This window comes from Equus caballus, chromosome 21, assembly GCF_041296265.1.
Source record: "Equus caballus isolate H_3958 breed thoroughbred chromosome 21, TB-T2T, whole genome shotgun sequence".
Taxonomy (NCBI): domain Eukaryota; kingdom Metazoa; phylum Chordata; class Mammalia; order Perissodactyla; family Equidae; genus Equus; species Equus caballus.
In genome coordinates this window covers 20,387,415-20,403,551 of record NC_091704.1, presented here as the reverse complement: position 1 = coordinate 20,403,551, position 16,137 = coordinate 20,387,415, and positions in this window count along the sequence as shown.

The following is a 16,137-nucleotide window of genomic DNA, read 5'->3' as shown; positions in this document are numbered from 1 at the left end:
CATGGTAACTCCACTGGCCAGGGAACTAATTCTAACTTTCTATCTTAGGTGCCGAGTTTATATCACTGATTTACTAATGATAATATAAATGGTTTCTGGGCTCAAGATTTTATGGGAATAAATTGAGTTTTGTACCCCTTTTTATGATAGTTGAACAGTCACAGAAAAAAGTGCCTAAAAATCTTTCAGTGTGAGTTTTCTCTTTCCAAATTTTAAGACGACATCCTGTCCAACTGTCTCTTCTTTCTGATACCACCAGCACGCCTCTCATCCGGGACCTTCCTTTTGCACACTCGCATCAGGGGCCTGAAAAGCATTTGCTAAGCTTCAGGGCAGCTTAAAGGACAGCTAGTAGAACCAACAAGCTGTTCTCCCTGGGCTGAACAAGGCAGTTCTGGAGAAGTCAAAAAACCCAAAGGCTCCCCTGAGATAGAGAGTTTTCCTTCTTCCTGGCCCCAGGGGAGGCATGGTTATTTCCAGTGGGAATTAGGAAAGCGATGTGTGCCTATTTCTCTCCCTATGGCAATAAGTAAATTCTAAGTGGACAAGAAGGTTCTCTGATTTCATCCCTCTCTTTCTTCATCGTTCTTTTAAATTGGCAATCCCATGTCTACAACGAGAAATCAAACGTTTAAGATTTGTTTTGAGTCTGTGACTTTGCGGAGCAGAGATAGATTTTGAGAGCTCGAGGCATGTAGTGGAGGGTTGCTCAGGTGTCTGCCTGGGGAGGCACTTATCAGCCTACCTGAAAGGAACAGTGTTAGGATTTTAGACATTAGCATCAGGCCCGCAAAGAGATTTAATGGCAAAGATCCTTCAGATCCTGTCACCTGACTACTCCTGACACTTTCAGCAGGACTTCTCATCTGATTTTCTGCAGCAGCACAGGCTGGATGACCCTTGCACGATGGCCAGCCATGGATACCCAGGGGGCACATGCAAGTGACGGTTCCAAGCTGTAGGTCCCTCCATCAAGAAAGCATAATGTTAATGAGTTAGGATAATGTGATTAGAAAGCTGACATTGAGTCTATCACTTATATTTTTAATCAAATATTTTATTTATTTAAAAAATAAAATAAGGTGTCTGGCCTAGGGCCATAGTGGTTAAGTTCACATGCTCTGCTTCAGCGGCCCGGGGTTCACAGGTTTGGATCCTGGGCACAGACCTACACACCACTCATCAAGCCTCGCTGTGGTGGCATCCCACATACAACATAGAGGAAGACTGGCACAGATGTTAGCTCAGGGACAAAAAGCAAAAAGAGGAAGATTGGAAACAGATGTTGGCTCAGGGCCAATCATCCTCACAAAAATAAATAATTAAAATAAACCATTCACATATGTCAGTATTTCCAAATTCTCCTTCAGTAGCCAACTGTCTGCTGCATATCCCCCAAGATGGTGGCGTGTAGTATCATAGTGAGCAAGTAGGCTCTGGGTCTCAATTCTTGACTGTGCAGCTTAGTCAAAGTGCTTATCCTCTGAACCTTGATGTCCTTTGCAAAATGAGGATGATAATAATTCATAGTTCATGAGGTTATTGGGATTGTAAGATGCGCTAAGACATGTAAAGCTCCTGGCATAATATGAACTATTCGGAAAGCAATAGTAGGAATAGTTCATCTATGGCAAAACTTGCGGACGTGTTCCATGCACGACTCAGCTGGCCATGTAGAAGACTATCCACCCCACCTATTTATCTCTTTGACTGCCTTCTTCTAACCTAAGAGCAAGCACATTTGTCTAGCTCCAGAGTCAACAAACTAGAGCGCACGGGCCAAATTCAGCCCACCTGTTTTTGCAAGTAAAGTTTGCAAAGCTCACTAGCTTATATACTGTCTATAGCTGCTTTCAAGCTACAGCAGCAGAGTTGAGTATCAGGGCAAGAGACTATACAGCCCGCAGAACCTAAAATATTTGCTTTCTGGTCCTTTACAGAAAAAACTTTGCCACTCATTGGTCTAGCCTGCTCTGAGACGCTAATGATGTCTCATCAGCAGAGCCCGTATTAATCCAGCTTTTACGCTGGGCTGACTACCTGATCTGTGGGGCCCACTGCAAGATGAAAAGGCAGTGCCCCTGCTTCCAACAGTATTCAGAATTTCAAGGCAGCCAGAGCAGATCATTAACTCCAGCACAGAGATGTCCTGAGCGCAGAGCCCCATGAGACTACAGAGGGCACACACCATGAAGCCAGCCATGCCTGTATGTCCTCTGGAGTTTCCTTCCCAGAAGAAGCTCCATTTTTATTTTCACCCCCGAAGGCCTTTTGGAGCAAAATCCAGAACACAAAATAAAAGCATTACCAGAGTGATGCCATAAAATTATTCCACAGAAATGAAGTTTGAATTATCTATTAAAGGGGTGACTGTTCACGTGGAATACCCTTCCTCCACGTGGCGCAATGTTCTCTCTCTTTGTTCTTTGTATTAAATTATTGTCCCGGGTTTGCTCTAGTATTTTAATGGCATTTGACTACCCATAATACTCACTATCAATGTTGGTTAGCTGACCCAAGGAGAGTTATCACAATTGGTGTTTGGAGTCTGACAACTACTAATGCATTTTTCCTTAAATAAAAAAGGTTTTGGTATTTTTAACCTTATGAAATTAGAAAATGTGTCCTAAAGGCCAGAATAGCAACACTCAGCTTATTAGAGGCAAAAATACAAAACGAAGTAAAAATACTCAAGTTGTCTTTCTTTCATCTTTCCTATGTGATATTACCTCCCATTCAAGTTCCTAATTTACAGACTTTTTAAAATGAAAATAATAGAAATTGGATTGGTCCTTTAAAAGGTTTGTACCTTTAAAGCATTTGAACACTTCTGTCCCATCAAAGTCAGGATTTAAGACGGCTTAGTGATTCAAGATCAGCTAGGAAATAATTTCGCTTCCTTTCTCTGCTGGTTATACTGATAAATGAGAAGCCAATCAGACAATCTCCCTCCTGTGTTTCCTTTATGCTACAATAACGTGGGATTAGACACAAGAGAATTAAAAAGAAAATAAGGCTTGGCAGACCCTCATCAGATCAGCATCCTTTCCAGACTCGTATTTTGTCTCCGGGATAAGCAGGGATGGCAAAGCCAGTGGTGGAGCGAAGAGCGGATTTCTCTTTTGGGCAATCCTTTCTAATCCCCTCTTCCCTACAAGCTTTCCAGGGCCAAGAACGGGAGCGAGTTGCGTGTAGTAACTGAAAGACGAGACCCGCTCTCCCAGCCCCTCCTCTGTTTCGCACCTCTCTGGGCCCTCACTTTAGGCTTTAGGTTACTTGTTTTCAGCCCCTTGAAGTCAGGGAATTTTATGTGAATTCATCAAAAGTCAGTCAAGCTTTCATATTTTTGTCTCCACAACTCATCACGATCCTCCAGCTTCCATAGACAAATGGCCTATACTCTCAGCCAATCAGAGCCTCAAACCTTCTAAAGAGAGGGACCCTAAACTGAGGAAAGAGCTAGAGATTACGCATGCGGGCGGCATACTTGAGAGCCAGCAGTGGCCCGCCCCGCCTGTCCAGGGTGACGTCCTTGTGACATTCTCCCTGCAGCATGGTCTTGACAGCATCTCCACTTCAGGCCTCCTGGAGTCTGGCTCATGTTCTCCTTTTTTTCCTTTGCCTTCCCATCCATTTTGTGAGACCCTTGGTATCCTCTTCGTCAACGCCTTTGCGGCTTTAGTTCACCAGAATTGACTCCTGCGGGTTGTAACCAAGAGACGTGAGTGATACAACTGCTCTTTTAAGAAGCCGGGCAGTAGAAGAAAGGGAAGACAGAGCCCAGCAGTTGTGAGTGGGCTCACACTCCCTGGGGGAGTTGAGGGCAGAGGTCTAGCTTGGCGGCCCATCGGTTACCTGCGCCTCTGGCCAGTAGAGAGTCCTGGACTAAGTGCGCTGCGGCAAACAGGCCTGCCCCACGCCTCTGCCAGGCTCCCAGCTCTGAACCTCAGGCCGAACAGTCAGGATCCAGCTGTCTTAAACTAGAGCTCAGAAAGAGGGAGGTTTAAGATGGAAGAGACTTATCTAATCACACCCTACTGTGTCTTCACGCAGCTGCTTCTTCCCCTTCCCGCGGTGGGCACTACCACACACGAAATGAATTCAGAATTTGCAGGAAAACATCATCGGTGGAAAAGAAGTCATTCATTTTCATCCTTCCTTCTTCAAGCTATGAACATGTAGTAGTTACAAGCAAGGGTTTTGAAGATAGATGGCCTCGGTTCAAATTCCAGCTCCACTATTCACTCATCCTGCGATTCTCTTCAAACTCTCTGGGCCTCAGTTTCCTCACCAGTGAAATGAAGATAAAAACAGTGTCTATCTCATAAGTGTCGTGAAAATTAAAAGAGCTCCAGGGGCCGGCCCCGTGGTCGAGTGGTTAAGTTCGCGCGCTCCCCTGCGGCGGCCCAGGGTTCAGATCCTGGGCGCGGACATGGCACCGCTCATCAGGCCACGTTGGGGCGGAGTCCCACATCCCACAATTAGAAGGACCTGCAACTAAGATATACAACTGTGTACAGGGGGGGTTTGTGGAGGTAAAGCAGAAAAAAAGAAAAAAGAAAGAGCTCCATGTAAAGCATTCAGAACAGTGGCTGGTACACAGTCAGTGCTCGTTAAATGTTCAGTGTTATCGTTATTCTATGATTTCAACCTCTACATAATGCTTGGTACCTAACATTTTCCCTGCTGGGGTGGGTTACACGAGTGAGAAAAGTGTCAGGTGATTTTTTGAAACTGCAGAGGAAACACATATTTTTCATGCCACAATAGGATTTCCCTTGACTCAGAAGCCCCAGGCAGAACAGAGCCCACTGCTTGGGGAAGTGGTATGGATGGTTACAACCCAGTCTCACTGGCAGCATGGAGCGAGGTTTCTGATGGGCTCACTTGGCATTTCACGTGGCTGCCTGCTGCCCCTTTGTTCCAAGTGCCGTTTAATTTGCCATTTGGGAAGCAAATAGAGATCATTGACGTATTCAAATAGACAGACCTCTTTGTTTTTAACAGATTTAGTTCTTTAGGGGGCAAGCAAGAGAGGTTTCAGAGGTACACGATTAGGTTTCTGTGGGCAAGGTGGACAATTTGCAGAATTGCCTCCCTGGCGGACTGAAAGCTGCTGAGTAATCACGTCACCTCAGGCAGGGGAACCATTTTGACCACTGCAAGCAGAAGTGGCTTAGCAGTGAAATTTTATTCTAGAAAGAAATGTAGACTACCTGCCTCTTTTTGTCATCTGAACGATCCTGTACCACGTGATGAACCCATCATCCTGGGCATGAGGCTTTCCTCTCTGGGAAATACAGACCGGCGGTCACAGCCTTGTGCTCGGGAAGCATGTGGCCCTGTGCGTGCCATGGGAAATGTACATGGGTTTCTGGGCCGATTTCCCCTGTGACCAAAAGCAGAAATCCACCAAGAGGACAAGGAAGTTAGATTCATGACCCGCAAAGGGGAAGACTGAGCCTGAGATGTGCGTATGTGAACTGGGTGACACCACACAGTGGAAAGAAACAGTAGGTGCCGGGAACGGCACGGTCAGGGGCAGGATGGGATAGTGAGGTTAGACTGCCAGGGGTTGAATCCTGGCTTCAATATTTACAAGCTGTGTGACTTCAAGGGAATTAGTGGAAGTATCTGTGCTTTATTTTCCCCCTCTGTAAAATGGGAATAAAAAAAAGAGTATCTATTTCATAAGACTGTTGTGTGGATTAAATTAGTTAACATGTGTAAAGTGCTTAGAACAATGCCTAGCACGTAGTAACTCTAGGTAAGTGTTAGTATGACTATGGGAGTGTTTGCCATTATTACCAGGGTGAAATGCTTTCCATGTGTAAAACAATCTGCAGATGTAAAGCATTGTGCTGGATTGATCTGTTAGTCAGCTGGGGCTACTATGACAAAGTACCACTGATTAGGTAGCTTTAATGACAGAAATTGATTTTCTCACAGTTCTGAAGCCTAGAAGTCTGAGATCAAAGTGTTGGCAGGGTTGATTTTTTCTGAAGTCTCTCTCCTTGGCTTGTAAATGGCTGTCTTCTCCCTGTGTCTTCACATGGTCTTTCTTCCGTGCCTGTGTCCTTATCTCTTCTTATAAGGACACCAGTCATATTGGATTGAGCCCACCCTAAGGACCTCATTTAACCTTAATTACTTCTTTGAAGACCATCTCTCCAAGCACAGCCAAATTCTGAGGTACTGGGGTTGGAACTTCAATATATGAATTTTAGGGAGGGACACAATTCAGGCCATAGTCATCAGTTGTCAATTTGCTTAAGCTGAAACTGTGTTTCCCTTCTTTAAATGGTTCCTGGTTAGACCTGGCCAAAAAAGGTACTTGTGCAGAGGAAAAGGAGTAGCCACTACTCTCTGGAGGTCATAATAGTTAGCAGAAAGGGCACACTGATGCCAGCGAGATCCAGCTTCTGCTGACCCTCCTCTGCTCCCGGCTCTTCTTCCAGATTGCTGACCCTGCTGACCAAAGGCGGCCCAAGCCATCACCGGGCGTGAGGCTGAAGACCCACAGACTTTTTCCTTCCTCCTCGGGATCTCACCTCAGTGTCTGGACATGCTTGGCCACTAGGCATGACTAGCTGGTGAGTCCTCTGAACTTCCACTTCCCTCGCCTCCCACAATTGTGTAAAATCTACTCACGAAGTAAATCTTTTAGCCTGTAATACTCACAGTGACTCTGTGTGATTGAACCCTGACTGACATAGGAATAACCATAATCATAATCATAATATTTCTTCTGGACAGACTATACTGACCCCGATAAGAACCTCTGCCTCACTCATGAGCATGCATTTGAAGTTCTTCTAATTATCTCAGCCTGAGCTCATTCAAAAGTCCTCTGAATTAATCTTCTTACTTTCATCTCTCCTGGCTCCAATATGTCCACAAAAGGCTGTCAGATAAAATTTCTTGAACCACACTTATGTCATCAATTGACCGTCAAAGAAAGTCCCCAGACGACAGCTGAGTAGCAGGCCTAGAGAACAATAGGTTCAGATTAGAGCAAAAGATGGAGGGAGGTCTCCAGGAAAAAAAAAAAAAACAACAACAGAATGAATGCAAAGTATGGGAAATATTAAGAGGGTGGTTTATAATGTCACTGGGTCATTGAGATAAAAATAATAATGGGGCATAGAAAATTAAGCAAATCTTTTAAAAAGTAATTATTAATTCCATGACATGTAAAACATCACACAAGAAAAAAATATACTCAAATTACACTACTACTCTCAAAAGTGGAGACTATTTGGGCATAATAGTGTGATGTAAGTACGTATAATGTCATTACTCTATACAACACCAGGTTGTGAAGTAAGCACACAGGGAGAATGAGAAAGGGGATGACATGGCAGGGCAGGAGACATGTTGAAGGGTTTTCCATGGCAACATATGTAGACAACTCCTTGAAGAAATCAGACTGTGAACGGGGAGCTGAGAAATGAAGCTGTAATTAGCAGGGCATGTGGGACTACAGAAGATTTTGGGGAGATACAAGAGAATATTTGTATACCTGGGACTAATTGATCTGAGAGAGAATAGTTGATAGCAGAAGAGGAGACAACAGAGAAGAATATCTGAGAGGCGAGGGGGGAGTGATTCAGGGCCCAGATGGAGGATCTGGGCTTTGATAGGAGCAGGAACGCATCTTCCATTGTATCCGGCGAGAAGCAGCAGCCAGATCCAGATGCAGGAGGCTTTGTATATCTGGGTCGAGGAGATGAGGATGTCTTCCTTCCTTTCCCCTCATCTCCACCTTCACCTCCTTAGCTGTGACTTCTCAAAGCACTTTCCTAGAGCTGCCTTCTCTGCCTGCATATTGGTGTGGGGGGTCAAAGGAGAGTAGAGAAAGCTGGTTGGAGAGGAGGAGGTTGGAACCCAAGACAGAGAGGAACGAACTTGTTGGGGTCACACAGCTAATTAGCGACAAAGCCAGGACTAGAATCAAACTGGCTCCCAGCCTAGTGTTCTTTTACTACCAAATTACCATGCAATATTGAACAGATGGGAGCAATTAAGGTTTAGGGACATTTTAAAGACTATGCAACCCGAGTTACATGAAACAAGGAACAAGGTAGAAATACAGCAGGGAGATTTAAGCCTCACTTCTCAGGAAGTGGTCATTTTACCCACTGTGAGCCCATGATTTGATTAGGGTGGACTGAACTGAACTGTAAACTTTTGAAAGGTACTGCCTTCAGTGTTCCGTAACCCAGCTGGGCTGGAAGAAGACCTGGCCACAAGAGGTGGCACTAAAGGGAGAGGACTGAGATAAACGGCAGCCAACAGTATTTATCAGCTTGAACCAAAATTAACTCTTTAACTTATACAGATCCTCTGGCAATCTTTGCTTACTCCATTCAGAAGCACCTATTAAATATGCTGAAAAGTAGAAAGGGCTTAAAAATAAAAGATATTGTTCCACCTCCGTACACTTGAGAGCCCTGGCATTTGTAACATTGAAGAGGTTCTTTCTCAAAATATTCTTTCCTTAGACTTCAACTTCATGCCATTCATTTGGCTCTTGTTCTATTTGCAACAAATGTCTGCCACTGTTCTATCATGCAAGTATTATTTTCCCCTCAATATCACTTAATGTGATGGATGTTGACTTATGAATGCTGGCATTGGTTAGGCAATTACAAGTTTGATCTTGCTATTACATAACTCGGGGGGGACAAATTTGCTAATTCTCACTTTGACAAGTCACCATCAGATTATGCTAACTCATGGTCCCCTTTGTCATCAAAGTCCCTCTTATTCAATACTCAGTGTTTATAATCAGTAGTGATTTCTAAATATTCAACCAATATTCCCTTTTTCCCTAGGCTTGAACCCCAGTGCCCTAACCCCCAGTCCAGTGCTTTTTTATTCCCCATGCCCAGGGCAAAGCTCCTGGACCAGGGGAGACTTGGAAGAATGCCATGAGTTACAAGATGGCCCCAGGCATCGGAGGAAGAGTACCCTGACTGCTAATGTCCAATTCTATTAGATTACTACTCTTGCTAAATTCTCATAATCTTCCCTCAGACTAGATAAATATGGCTGTACATCCAGGTGTCACTCTCGCCTCACAGACAGGCTCTGGATCACCGAGGGGCAAATAATACAAGGGACACCATACAGAGTCCCAGCCCCTACCCACTTCACCAGGAAGAGGGTGTAACTTCTGGTGGGGGGAGTGAAAGTATTATAGATTCAGCAGCCTTCCTGACCACCCTAGCTGAAGAAAATACCCTTCGTTCCTTGCCCTGTTATTTTGTGTCACAACCACCCGTGCATTTTTTTCATCGCATTCACAATAATTTTTATTTCAATTCTACTGTCTCCTCTACTACAATATAAGCCACCTAAAGACAGGACCCATGTCTGCCTTGTTCCCTATTGAATCCCCAAGTGCTGGAAACAATGTCTGGCACAGAGTAGGTACTAGATAAATATTAATTGGATGATGGATGGAAAAACGGGTGGATGGATGGATGGATGGATGGATAGATGATAAGCTACCTGCTCTCTTCTCCCACAGAGAGAATAAGATGGGGCCCAGTGAGCACCTGTTTAAGAGGCATCTCAACTCTGGATAACTACGTGGGTCTCAGGTGAGCTATAGCAAGGCGGATGATAAAGTCCCAACTATTTAGGTCCCACTGAGACGTAAAAGAAAAGTAGTAAAAGCAGATGAGGTGTTGGGGGAGAAGCCAACACCGGCAGGAATAAAGAGAACTTTATAACTAGAAAACTACTTTTTGTCATGTATCTTGGGAGGCTAAGAAGACACAAAGGTGAACTGAACAAGAGGAAAATTAGATTGAGATTAGGAGATATTTAACAAGTACATATTGATTGACTGGCTGCCTCGCTAAAAAAGCAAAAAAAAAAAAAAAAGTGTAAATACAAATTAGATATAAGGCATGTTAGGGTAGAGAGTGACCTGATTTCTGTGCTCTTGTGGAGCATCTCATGTTGGTAGGAACCAGGGATAGTGAGCTTCAGAGTCCATTCTTCCACCCCCTGCCACACACTGTCCTGTCCACACCAGCAGGCTCCTGCTGACATGCTGCCTACCAGCTATCAAAGGGCTGCTCGCTCCATCACAGCCTGTCCACTCTAGAATATTCCAAGAATTAAACTTTCCTTCCTCTCATCAAAAATATTGCCCTGGGTCTTATCCACTCAAGAGGCTGGTGATAAACAGTTAAACTGAAAATCCATCACTACTGGGTCATTTCCATCAGGGGGAAAAAATGCTATAATTTTCTCATTTTAAAAATAATAATTTTTTGACCTCACCTCTCCCTCTAGCTACAGCTTCATGTGCTCCCCATTTTATTGCTCTTTTTTACAGAAACTCATTAAAAGCTTTGTCTATACTTGCCATTTCCAATTTCTCTCCTCCCATTCTCTCTTGAATGTCCTCCAATTAGGCGTTTGTCTCAACTATTTCACTGAAACTGCTCTTACCAAGGTCACCAATAACCTTCAAGATGTTAAATCCAGTGATTATTTTCAATCCTCGGTTGACTTAACCCATCAGTAGCATTTGACACCATGGATTGTTCCCTCCCTCTGGATACACTTTCTTCACTGGACTTCCAGGACAGGTCCTGTCACGACTTCCTTTCCATTCGCTGGTCACTCCTTCTCGGACACCGTTGCTGATTCCCTCATCAATCTGACCTTCTGGTTGCAAGTGCCCCAAGACTCAGCCCTGTGTCCTCTTCTCCTCTTACCTGCACTCGCTCCCTTGGTGATCCCATCCAGCCTCAGGGCTTGAATGGCCATTTACATGCTGAGAAATTTACATCTCCAGACTGGATTGCTTTCCTGAACTCTAGACTAATAGATCCAACTGCCTACTTGATACCCCTACTCTGATGTCTAAAACCCCAGATTTGCATCCCGTATCTGCTGGTTCCAGTCTTCCCCACACCCATAATGGCACTCCACTCTTGCAAATGCTCAAGCTCAAAAAAAAAAAAAAAAAAATGTCACCATTGATAGCTTTCTTTCTCTCCTACTCCACATCTAAACATCTGAAAATTCTTTAGACTCTATTTTTCAAAATACATCCAGATTTAGACCATTTTTCACCACCTCCTTTGTTACCATACTGTTACCTTTGCTACCTCCAAGCTGCCAACATCTCTCACCTGGATTAGATTAAGAACCTTCTAATGAATATGCCCAACTATAATCTGTTCCCAACACAGCAGCTAAAGGGATCCTTTTCAAAAGAAAGTCAGATGCTCTGCTCAAAAACTTCCTGTGGTCTCACATCTCACCTAGAATACAAGCCAGAGTCCTTACAATAGCCTGCACAGCCTATACGATCTGGCCCCATTGTCTCTCTACTCATTCCTCACTCTTTTTCTCATCATTCACTTCTCTAACACTCCGGACTTCCTACTGTTCCTCAACCATGCCAAGAATGCTCCCACAGCCTCAGCACCTTCTATTCTGCTGCCTTGATGCTTTTCCCCCAGACCTCCCCGTGGTTTCCTCCTTATCTCTTTCAGGACTTTACTCAAATTTGACCTTCTAAGTGAGGCCTTCTCTGACCACTTTATTTTACATCACAACTATCTCCTCTGCTTCCATTTCCCACTCCTCCTCTCTGCTCTATTTTTTTCTCCACAGCACTGATTATCATCAATTTTTATTATTTTTTGTAATATTGTCTATCTTCTTACCTTACCGCGTAAGCTCCATTAGGACAAGAAGTTTTGTCTCTTTTGTTCATTGCCTTATCCCTAGTGCCTAAAACAATGCCTAGCACAAGGCAGGCAATCGATAAATGTTCCCTGAATCAATGAAAAAGCCTTTATGCCCCAACGTGTTAATGATTTCTGGTATCCTAAAAGGAGCAGCCTAGACTCAACTCATTCCCCCACGACAGTTTTCTAGCCCAAAGGAGTAGCTCTAATGGGAGGATGTCAAACACATAGACAGAGACTGTATCAGCAGACAGTCTAGAGGGGAGAGACTTTGGGGTGGTTGGGGCCTCGTGATACCCCTCAAATTACACTGGACTATCGACTACTGTATGAAAATGACCTAGAGGTAATAGTAGACCGCAAGCTCCATGTGAGTCACACAAAGAGATGCAATCATTGACTATACTGATGATAATGTGTCTTAACAGATATTATAGTTCTATAGTTTTCTGGCCTAGTCAGACCACATTGGGAGTATTGTATTCACCTTTGGGAGTTATTTTTCAAAAGAAATATTGTTTAGAGAAAATCAACCAGGATGGTGTAGTATCTAACACAGTATGTGAAGAACAATTGAAGGGACCAAGGGTGCTCAATGATAAATGATAACATTACATTTAAGGACAAAGTCTATAACTGTGCCCTACCTGTGCTACCACTCTCTCCTCCTTTGTCCATGGCAGATATCAGGAATCAGTCATGATTCTCTTTCCAACAGCATTTGTCCAGCCCATAGCCCTCCAGGCAGCCACGAGCCAATCTATTGGAGTTGGCAACTGAGACGAACCTTATTAGTTATTTTGGCTATAAAGGAGGTATGGTTTCTCCCCATGAAATATTTGAAGGTCTGTGATATGAAAAAACTAAACTAGTCCCATCTAGTTCCAGAGAGTAAAACTAGAACATTCGAGTAATAAAAATTCAGGCTAGGGAAGAACATTCTAATAGTGATAACTGTCCAAATGTGAGGTCTTGGAAGGTAGGATGGCTGAAGACACCTACCAAGTATTAGTGGAGGAAATCTTGTTGCGTGGGAGACTGCACTGGATAACCTCTAAACTTTATCCATCCCTTAAGTTTGATGGCTATTTTCCTACGTGGCTCTGCCAGGCACAGCCGGGGAGGAGGGCTGGCAAAGAAATTCTGTAAAACAAAACCGTTTACCTTTAAATTGCAGTTACTTCACTGAGAAAGATAACAGAAAATCAGAACAAAAAAGACAGTGGGGTAAGCACAAAGAGATAAAGTGATTCTTTCTAAGCTTAACAATGATAGCAACCAAAAACTTGCTTTAACTTTGGACTCTCTTCAACTTCCACTGATCTTCGTTCTTTCCTATTCCCACAGACTTTAACCCCATCCTTTTGGTTGGAAGCCAATTAACTTCTTTAAAGCAATCAATGCCAGAAGCATCGTTTATTGTGTTCCAAGGCTTGGAAATTCCTTCCCTAATGACATAGTAGAAACTCTGTCGCCACAGTTAAGAGTAGGCTAGAGACAATTACTATATTTAAGACCTGCATTGCAGGTTATCATACCCACATCTGCAAGCTATTCCTTTTGTAAAGCATTTGGGGTAATTTGCCACAGAAAACTCATTGGAAAGTGCCAGCAACTACATGAGGATCTGTGACTGAAACTATTCGACGTGGCTGGCAGAAGACAGACGTATAACTTTCTTTTCAGCAGCTCCACGCCCACCCCTGCTTCTTGGAGCCAGGCTCCTCTTATCGACACAGGAAACCTATATTTGGGCTGGATTGAAGGGGTGGTGAGGAACAAATCCTCCAGCAGCCACCCACTCACTGGCCTGTGAAAAGAGAGAGGCCGTCCAGAGAGTTGGTCAGCCTGAGTGCTATCCTCTGCACAATCTCCCTGACATTTATAAAAGAAGAAAATGAAAGAACAGGACTTCGGCACAGGATGGCATTTTCTAACAGAAATCGGAGAACATGCTGAGTTCCACTGAATATAGGACTGCATCTGTGGCATATGTGGCCTTGAACAAGTGACAACTGCCCTGGGTCCTGGCTCCTTCATGCATAAAATGGGGATAACATTGTCTAACCTTAATGCCCTGGGGGGACTGGAAAGATTAAAGTAAATAATAGATTAAAGTAAATAATAAAGTAAATAAAGAAAGCACTTTGGAAAGACTTTAAAGCATTATCCAAATGTCAGGATTATTATAAGCTTTCTTTTGAGTCTGTGATGATAATTACCTATAAGATTTCATACAGTGATGATTATCTTAAAACCAAAATGAAATCAAGGTGAGTGTCGCTCTAATGCTCTTGCACGGGACCTTTGATTGAGTCCATCCTTTCTGAGTCCATCCCTTTCTGGATTTATCCAGAATGTGCAGCCCTTGAGTTGAGACCTTGAGCTATTTCAATAGTCACCTAAAAACTGAGTGTCAGTTATTGTTTGAAGGAATACATCGGTCATGTGGGATATATGCTCATTACAAACCTCTTAGAAAAATTACATTTGTGTCTGCTGACCCATGGGACACTCACTTTGAATTCCACCCCACCCTGCCCCTGTTTCATCCCCCTCTCGCATCCTTCCTCCGCAGTAAGTCAGACTTAACTGGATCCACCCGTGTTCTGTCACCCCTGCCAAACGCATGTGTTTGCAAGATATACAGACACCTCTATTTTTATGAAGTGATTATTCCAATAGTTTTGTTTTTCTTTTAATCTAAGTCCCTTACAGCTCCATTTGCTTCCATCTTCCATTTTAATGTTACCCCAAAGACAAATAGAACTAAAGAAGAAATTAGACTTAAAAAACTACTTAACAAGTAATTTAGAAAAAAAGTAGGCGACAGGTACATAGGGAAGGGAAAAGGAGTGTGAGGGTAGGATTGTACCACTGGTTAAAATGAGGTTTGTAGATACCATTTAATGTGGTATTGGTGTCGCCAATTACCATGTACGTGCTGCCGAAATCTGTGGCAAGGCAACTGCTCTCAGAGATTTTCCAAGACTTCCCAATAAGATTAATTAACTGTTCTAGAACATGATTGGTTTTATGCCCATAAGATAGAGGCCGGAAAATATTTCTTAAGCATTAGACTCTATTTGTAATGTACACTATAGTCACGAATTCTAAGAAACACCAAATAAAACTAAACACCAACACATTTCCTAAACTAGTTTAACAACTAGCAAATGACAAATTGCAGCATTATCTTCAGTCACTTAAGCTGACTCTTTTTCCACTCTAGAGAACCAAATACAATATATAATTCTAATCTGTGTTGCACTGAATGTATCATAAGAACATATATATGCTAATATATTTTATTACAACAAATTGGAAGAGAAAAAAATTGAATCAGACCCAGCCAGTAGACAAATAAATTCACCACTTCTAATCTAAGTGTCACTTTAAACCTACTTGTTTTACTTCCTATTGTAAACATGGTTGACGTGTAATTTGATATGACAATGTGAGGTTATGACAAATGTATCTTTATGCTCTCATATTGATCACTTTAAGTAGCAAATAAATCACACAGCATCAACCCAGAAAAGATAAAACCTTAGAAGAAATAGAATGAGAGGCACATATATTAAAGGATATGACTCCAGCAATCACTTAATAAATATTCATGGCTTCCGTTACATGTTCTTTGCCTACACCCTCTGATTCCTCATTCAGGATCTTAAAACTTATGGAAATTCTATAAATAGCTAGTCCTCAGTTCCACAGAATTCCATAAAGGTGATAACAGAGACACATACACTATTCTCAATATTTCAGAAATCCTAATAGATGTCATCCATTTAGTATGATAACCAAAATGTCAATTTCCTTTCTCTTGGTTATGACTAGCTTAATTCCATCAGCCTATGCCGTCTAGATCTTAGTGGCAGTTGTACGTGTCTTTTGTGAATACCATATGTAAAAAAAACAATTACTTCTCAGTAAATGCAGGTAGATAAGCATGTGAAAAGATAGACTCCAGGTACCTGGAAATGCAATAACGAATGGAAATACTCCTAAAGCAGTCTTGGCTTGGTGGTGAAAATTTTGGACGCTCCTCAAGTAGCAACTTCTTGGGAGTAAGTTGGGGGGCAGATAAGAAACAAGAATTATTTCAGGCTGATATGACCTCTTGGTACAAGGAATTCCTATTTTCCTGTTAAGGTTATTAATGTACTTCCTTCATTCTTTCTTATTTTCATCCAGGAGCAAACTCAATGGTACCAACTATATAAATAAAACGCTAATCTGCACACAGACACACACACACATGCTATGAATTTCAGAGGAAATCTAAAGAATATGGAAATGAAAATGATCATATCTTGCCTGATATGAAACATGAGCCTTTGGTATGTTGTATAGAGAACAGACTGGAAATCTCAGAAATAAATCATTACTGAAGTGATGGTTCCTGAAG